Source organism: Photinus pyralis, unplaced genomic scaffold (assembly GCF_008802855.1).
Source record: "Photinus pyralis isolate 1611_PpyrPB1 unplaced genomic scaffold, Ppyr1.3 Ppyr1.4_LG3a, whole genome shotgun sequence".
Classification (NCBI taxonomy): domain Eukaryota; kingdom Metazoa; phylum Arthropoda; class Insecta; order Coleoptera; family Lampyridae; genus Photinus; species Photinus pyralis.
In genome coordinates this window covers 8,067,249-8,076,314 of record NW_022170509.1, presented here as the reverse complement: position 1 = coordinate 8,076,314, position 9,066 = coordinate 8,067,249, and the positions used below count along the sequence as shown (strand labels likewise).

At 35.8% G+C, this 9,066-nt stretch overlaps 1 protein-coding gene across 5 annotated transcripts in view; it reads left to right on the top strand.

Annotated features, from left to right (window-relative positions):
• The window catches only part of LOC116165551 (protein grainyhead), a 148,526-nt gene that overhangs the window by 104,169 nt on the left and 35,291 nt on the right, over positions 1–9,066 (top strand). The window lies entirely within an intron of this gene.

The following is a 9,066-nucleotide window of genomic DNA, read 5'->3' as shown; positions in this document are numbered from 1 at the left end:
ACCACATCTAATTGTCGACCGGTTAGCGGTCTTCTTTAAATGGTACTCCGTTGTGGATAATGATAACTCACTTACCCTGTTTTGTGGCTTTAGCACCTCAAAGGAAACCGGTACCTTCGAGATAAAAAAGTATCACTAGAGCGTGACTATTGCACGATAATCAAATTATAATAGCAATGCTTGTTTGAGTATACAGAATTTATATAACATATAACTTCTCTGGTTGTATTTTTAACAAAATTATGCATTTATACCAGGAATTTCTCTTCGTCGGTAGTATGATCCACTTCATTTCGAGCTTGCCATTCATGAGAACGTAGAGACGATGCCTGTCCGTCGTTCCGCATTCATTTTGTCGACGCGTAGTATGACAGACGTTTCATTTCTAAAACAGTTCATAGCGGTCCATGAAAATCGTAATGTTCGAAAGGAAGTTAAAGGGTTTCCTCAATCTCAAAATCCCTCATTGATCTACATACATTATGTATTGGCTAAATGGAATAAATTCGACCATAAATAAATTGGGTCGTACTAAAAAAACGTTCGCACACGTCGTATTACCTTTATACTGTACGTGTCATGTAACGAACTTGTACATTATCTAATTTTTGTATTCTTCTAAACATTCAGAACATAATTTATGTACATTGTCCTAATCTTCAACTGTTTCGGAGATATTAAATGTTAGATTTATTGCAAAAATTTGCATTAAAATATTTAAGAAATTTGCAACAACACAAAAACGAATACGTAATACTGTTTATTTATTGATAGGTAATGTAAAAACACAAATACACGAATTTCAGCTAACGTTCAACATCTTTGTGTTCTTAAATCATCTAAATCGAGGGCTTTAGTTTTGTATATACGTAAGCAGTCATATCATGGAATCGTGGTGGCCTCCTCCCTACCCATGGATGGATTGTAATGGAGTGGTATCCCCTCTTGTTACAACTATATCATATTCACTGAAACTTGTGGGTTGCCGGTTCAGGATATAATTTTGGAAATGAAATATGTCTAGAATGGTTTGAAGAATCAAAAAGTTGAAAAATGTACGGGAAAGTTGGTACACGAAACATCCTGTATTAAAGTTTTTGTTGAGCAAAAATGGGCAACTAAAAATGGACGTGCCCGAGCAAATTTTTGGGCACGACCGCATGTATTTATTATCGAATTTACACCATTTGGCTGATGCGCACTGTACGTTTGGGGCGAATCTGACGCCGTCAGCTGCAAACCAATTCTGTGCTTCGATTTTTCCTAAATAATGTTCCAATTTAGGTGTAAAAACTCAAAGTGTACCTGCTGGAAAAGTCTAATGGATCGGTAGCGTCATACGTTGGATCATTTATAATAATATATATTTTTCCGCGTCTAAGAGCTGCCAATATTTTTCAACAATTTTCGCTCTTGACTTTTGAATATCAGGTGCAGACTGCGCAATGCCAACTAACTTTCTTAGTAATAGAGATATTTTTGTTGAAATTTTAACCAAAGATTCTTCTAGTAAAGACAAACATATCGCATATTTTAAATATCCGGTGTGCTCATGCGCAGACTGCACAATGATGAGTTTTATTTATAAAAAAAATATTTATGTCTAAACTTTGTACGCATAAATAGGCCGTTACATAACCCTTCGTGAAGTACTAATCAATTTATGGAAAATGCGCTCTCCTTAAAGGGAAAACCTTTCTTCATTTTTTAGTAATAAACGCAAAAAAATTACTTCCGTGATGCAAGCCTAGACACCATAACGAACCAAATAGCGAAAAAAAGCAGAAAATCGCTCTTGAGATAAAGATCTAGTAGCGTCACAGCCGTATAGGGACGGACAAAGTTTTGTGGAAATGCGCTAAAAGATACTATATTATCCGCGCTCTGTCCGTCTGTCCTTATCGTACGTGTTGGTCAACAATTACATAGATCGTATATGGATATGACACAAACGCTTATAATTAGTCAGGAGATAAACCTCTCCCTTTCAAGTTTCAATGCGCAATAGCAACCACTCAGGGTTGAGAAAGGGCTAGAGATGGGAAATGTAATTACTACAGCAAATTCGGAAGTATATAGTAGTAGCGCCCAAAATCTTTAATTGTACATCGATTTCGTTTTGAAAACGCCCACATGAATTTTTTCGATGCCAAAAAATGAATTAAAGCATTTTTGACCAAGATATATCCTTATTTTTATACACCGATTTCATGGAGAATATGACGGCGAAAGGCAGATACAGTAGAAACCAATTCCTTTCGTCGAGACCTATCATTAGAATACCATGAAGGGTATTTACCCGCTTTCTCCTTCCGTCCATTTTCAAAAGTTTTACACCGCACCACTAGAGGCATGCGTGTGCAAAATCTGAGACAAATAATTAATGGGGATGGCCCCCCCTTAAGAAGACAGGCCGTCTGGCACACCTTCAAGGTATAGGCAACCCATTGCAAGAAATTCCAAGGGCAATTCCCCTAAAAGTAAAACTTTCGGACAGACGGACGGACAAAACGCAAACAATTTTTTTAATCCTTAAAAATGTGGCCACGCTGCGGCCGTCTATCCTAATCCTAGGATGTGTTGGTCAACTGTTACACAGATCATATGGGTATGACACGAACGCTTATTTAATGTCAGGGAGTAAACCTGCCCCTTTTAAGCTTCTACGCACAATAGCAACTCCTCAGGCGGCGGAGAAAGGGATAGAGATGGCAAATTTAATTACTACAGCAGTTTCGGAAGTATATAATAGATTGCTCGCTCGTATACATGACCAAGAATTCATATGAATTCGTTCGATGGAGAAGAATTTAAAGCATTTCTGGTAAATAAATGCATTTTGGTTAAAACATATCCTAATTTTTAATCACCGATTTTATGGAGAAATTGACTCGACGCTTTAGAAGTAGTGAATTTGACGCATTTTTCCTTTCGGCTCGGTCGAACAGTTGTAGGTAGGTCTCTTTAACCGCATTAATGTATAAAAGTGTCCGCCATTTTGTTCCAATATGGCGGAATTGACTGATTCGCGAACTTGACAGAGATATTTATGAGTTAGACCGACCCTTAAAGTTTAGTCGAAAACGGTTTATAATTACGAAAGTTAGAGTGTTTCTTTGAACCTATAAATACACTGGTACCTACAATAGCTACATAGAAATAGTTTTTAATCTTACTTTGGCTGACTGGCTGGCAGCAAATGCGCGTCCGTAGAAAACCGCTTGCAGAAAGACGAGGAGTGTGCATTTGTGCAAATGTATCTACTGGCACCGGGGCCGTGTAATTAACAACTTAATCGGCGGGGTTACATGATGTGGCGACATCTGGGCGCCCATTCCGTGTTATACTAACCTGAGGATTTTTCAGTTTTTTTTTCTTCTACAGTTTTGGACCGATTGTTTTCAAATTGGTGTCGCCTGCATGACTGAATTTAAATAATTAATTTAAATAAATAATTTAGCGAAACCCACCCAACTGCGAATTGCGGGTGAACGGGACGTCGGAAGTGGGTACTGACAAAGGGAATGTGAGAGCCCTCGACAAGATCTTATTGATGGTAGAATCAAAACTGGCTAATATAATACTGATCTGCAACACAAAAATGTACTGAAGTCTCTTCGATCTCGCGCTAGGGCTTTGCCTTGATTTCTTCAACTGGTACGCACTGTATGTTTGAGGCGAGTCTGACTCTGTCATTTGAAAACCACTTCTGTGCTTTCATTTTCTTTAAATAATGTTCCAATTTACGTGTAAAAACTCAAAGTACAATGATAGAATTTTTACTTGGCAACATCTAATGGATCGGCAGCGTCATACGTTGGATTATTTATCACGTGGGAACGATGTAGTTTGATGTAATGAATTTTCAATGACTAATTGCATTGTGCCAAAATCTGATAAGCGTTTACAAGACGGCTTAAATCAAGATAGGAAGAATCACATACGATTGTCAGTATAGGGGAAGTTGTTGACACTCAGCTTCCATTTGGAAACCCCGTCATTTAATCCGGCTCATATTTAATAGCACTGGTCCTTGAACTCGTAGAAATCGATCGGCAAAGGTTTGACATCGCGCTCTCTCTCTTCATTTTCGGGGTAGACGAGGAACAGACGGACAAACGGACGGACAAAACCATCACATAAGGGGAATTTTTCGAAAGAGTGCCAATAGTTAGGTACGGGAAATACTCTTAGTACAACTATTTATAGAGACAATTCCATTGTAGGATTCCTAATCCTACTACAATACCTTTGATTCTGTTTGACTTTAACAAGTGATTTGTCCGTTTGTTCCTGTCCTTTGAGCCGGATTAAAAGTCTGGTTTTCGAATATGAGTGACAAAAAATTCCCCTACTCAAAATCGTACGCGATTCTTCGTATGTTCTACTAGTGCGCATTGCAGGGTGAGTTAGCAATAACGTTTGTTTTTACAATGTGTCGCTCTTAGACGATTTCAACTGCAGGAAATTAATATTAAAGTAAAGCAAAAATTTCGTTAAATTCTTTGTTATCCGATCCAAGAATTTCTTCTTAGTTATCAAGAACTAATTTTGGATTAGTTATTTTCATGTTACGGCCATCAAAACAAAGGGTCATTCTCAAAAACAACAGTAAACCGTTTCCGGCGTACTTCATGGGTTCTGAGAAAACAATTAAGATTGAATCGCCAATTTTGGGGATTTTGGGGGACTGCATCCAAATGAAACATGTTGGACTTTCGGTATATATAAAAAAAATGGGTTGTTTTGGTTTTTTTGACGTTGTACATACGATTATTTGGAATTCCCTCACTACAAATTCCAATATTACTTTCAGTTTAGCTCTATCGGGTAATTCTACCAACAAAATCCCGGTTCCTCCCTAATATGCTAAACTATACTAGACAGAATGCTGTGTTTATACAATACCTACTCCTCCCAGCATCCATGAACTGCGGTGGGAAATTTGACTTGTTTGTATAATGGGTGAAGTTTAATTTTGACATTAGTGAAAAACTAAAAGACACTTTTCACACCGTAAACCGCACTCATGCTAGTAGTGATTGATTCTAGATTTAACTATAAATCCTCCCTCGTGTATAGGGCATTCGAACTCTTTTGTCTAAATTTTATTCTAGAACGTTTGGAAAGTTTCGTTCACCATTGTGTGATTTAGGAGGAACGTTACATTTTTGGGGGTACTATGTATGCATCTGATAAGGGGGTGTTGAGCGGAACAAACTTATCTGAATGACAGCGCACTTTGAGGCAGCTAATTAAATCGGTGCAAATTTCAAAGTTTAATTATCTGTATTTACGCATCTGCAATGATTGATGTAATTAAAATTTACATTGAATATACGCACGCATGATGTCTTGTAATCACTTGATTTATACCCTAATTTGCACAATGCTTAATTTTACGCGTTTGCTCTAAAATGCGGAGCATAACCAATTATTACAATACGCGATACCATAAACAATTAATTATAAGAAAGGTTACCACCATAATAAAGGCTGAAAGAAAAGTTCAAGGCAAAAATTTTGGTAGGCTTATCAAGAATCTATCATTTGAATTTGTAAATAGTCTAAATCTACTGTTACTGTGGCTACGAAAACTCCTTAATTCCTTATTATCTAATACATATACATTGTTTATTATCAAAACATTTGCATAATTAATTAGCTTCATTTTACTTTTGGCAACTTTGATTTGTAACGGTAATTAATATTTACATATTGTCTCGTAAACTGTGAACAATCCACGAAACGGTCATTTAAATTTACGTATTTGTATTATGCAAACATTTTGTTGGTAGGTAATTAAAAGGGGTGCCACGTGAAAACGTAGTTGGGTCGCTCTTATGTATAGATTTTGATTCAAACTGGGAACACCTGTCTGCCAATGGGATGTAGGAATGCAACAGTACCTACCTAATATTTATGCAGCCATTATTTTTAATACATGAAATATGCATATTATTGTGATTATTCTTGGGTATATATTATGTACCCACGTTAGTGTAAGCTCTCCCGGAAGTTTATCTCTACAAATCATTACTAGTAGCAAAAATTACGAGCTATAAATGAGATGTCGACATTAATTCCGTACTTGAATAATTATGATAAATTAAATTTGCAAAAAATTATTATTTATTGCAATGGACCAATACGAAAATGATTGTTACCGTTATAATAATCAATACATATTATTATCTTACAGTCTTGTCTTTTGTTGCCGCTGTGCATATGATTTAGGTATATATAAACACACCTTACTTAAATATTTATTAACACAAACGTTACGAAATACCCCGATACGATCGAAGCCCAACAGTTTAATAAAGGTTGAACGTGGACGAAAAGGGTTCTTATAACTGTTACAGACCAAACCAAATGTACCTGGATGTATCTCATACCCAATCAATCATTAACTATTTTCTTAATTGGCAAGCTTGGAATTCGGTTGGTGCTAAATTAAATGTCACAACTTTTTTTACGGTCCCATTACAAAATTTCCGCTACATTAAAATGAAGAAAAATTAGACTCGATTCGGTTTTTTATATACACCTACTAAGACGATTTTTATTTGGATTAATCAAAATTCTAAACTAACTCGAATAAACTGATAAATTATTATAATGATTAAGCTTCACTCGCCCAATTAATATTAGGTGTAGTGGAATTTTCATAAAAAATGGCACAACTGAGCAAATACACCGAATGTGCAACGTATAGATGGGACTTGGGTTAATCAGCGATCAAAATAATTGCCAAGCTATTAAAACCGTTAAGCGATAGCTCTAAATCCGTAGTGACAAGTAAAGCTGATAGATTTACGAAAGTTTGGTCCGTAAAACGACTTACATTTATGCTTTCGCTCATCTAAGTTAAGTGCTGCCTGTGTCTATAACAGTGCCACACCCTCTTAATTAATGATTTGCTTCTAGCAGATGACATATGAAAGATAAAATACGTATGATAGATAAAGAAAGCAGAATCCTGTTTATACATATACAATGATGAGCATAAATTTCGTTGCACGAAATGGTTTGTTACGTCTTTTTCTCTCGATCTCGTTCACTTTCAAAACATATCGACGAATTTATTTATTATCTTCCTTGAAGTGAAACTTTCCAAGATTGTCATTAAAACCATGTCACGCCTTCTTGTGCTGTAAGCTTCCAACTAAACGCTTCAGAAAGCGGTATCGTTGCAGAAATGCGAAAATAGAGTATTTATGAGCTTAAATTTCCTGCGGTTCCGTATAGTTGACTGGTCTGAAAAGAAGTTGGTGTCATGTTTCAAAATTATGTTGGACGATTTTGGATCTGAACTTTTATTCAACTTATTAATTTACAAAACGGATATTTGTTGACATCTATATTAGACTGGTGTGTTTTGTATGGTGCATGCTGTATATGCTACGCAATGCCTCTCCAGAACCAATGTTGACGCACTACAGTGTTGTATGTTCGTAATTGGCGTAGGAATAATAAAAATTCATTCATAAACTGTTACACGCAAAACATGAATATTGAACGTTTATAGCAAATATTGTGGACGTCGCTTGAATTATAATGTCAAGTGTAGCACAATGCTAATTTGTAAAACAACCTCGTGCACAACATCAATTATGTAATGTTTGATTTATCACTCGTAGAATTCTTAAGTGGCCTTTCGGTTTTTTTCTCTCCGTTGTGAAGACGTTTAGCCTTTTCGTTTCTTTCCATCTTCTAAGGCATATCATGTTGTAGTATTCATATTCGAAGTCGCTTTTGTAGCCAAATCCTCAAGTCGTATCCTCTTACCATTTCAGTATTTTGTTGCGAGCTGGTTACCATTTTGAGAGCATCTAACACTTATCAGTAGCAATTTTTTTACTACAGGGACTACCCATACTACCCATGTAAGATAGAAAGAAAGGTAAAAACTGTTTATTTTAGATATTTTTACGTAGAATCCAGTGACGTAGTCAAAAAATTGTTGCACCAGCGTTTTTGAGTATTCACCCATACACCCTGTATATCTTAACGTTAGTTTTTTTTGCATTTTTGTCCTGATTATATTCTTTTATATATTTTTTTATATAATTGTATGTTATATTTTTCAAAATTTTGAAATGACATGTTTCTACCGTCAGCCATTTTTATTCGTTGGTCTTAGTTACCATGGAATGGATCGAATAAGCAAAACAAAATCACCACGAATCCATGGCTTACTATTTAAAAACCGTATAGTTTTATTTTTGGTTCATGGCCAAAAATAAAAATATATATAGGTTGTGATAAGATCAATGTAATCAGGAAAAAGAATGCAAACAAATTTACGGTAAGATATACAGGGTGTTACATTTAAAAAATACCAATCACTGAAACTGTGGTCAAAACATTTTTTTTTCACTCCGCCGCTGGATTATACGTAAACATATCTAAAAGGGGCAGTTATTACATTTTTTCTATCTTACATGGGTAGTAAGATGTGATAACATCCCAAAAAGTGAAACTTTTCGTTTTCGCTCTGTATCTCAGAAACAAGCGTAGCTAGATTTGATTCTGTTTGTTCACAAAAACTGGCACAGGGTCGCGAAAACCTCTCTTTAACAACAGTTGAGATACACCGCTTTTCTTAACTCTCACTTAAATCAATATCGGAAGTCAGAACCTCCGCCAACGCATATCAACTTTGGTGGTATGGTTTTGTAGTCCAAAGTCCAAAAAGGATATGTTGATTCATATAAAGATTAACGTGAAAATTATTACCAAATTTAAAAGTAGACGTGAGACTCAATAGTGTAAATTTTGGTGTGTTGGGTTTTATTAGCATTGAATTGAAAATAAGTGTTTTTTCAATGGTTGTACTGAATGGTTAGAATCTACTCCACGAAAAAATCAGGAATTGCCATTGCACTTACATAGATCGACGTATATGACACACCTTCCAAAAGAGGAAAGGCGTGGATAAAGAAATGGGACGAGTCGCATTAAATTTAGTTCCTTGTCACCAAAGTAAATACAGCCGATCTGCAAGTATACCAACAAATAAGGGATATTTACAATTTTTAGAACTATTATCAGGTTGATATT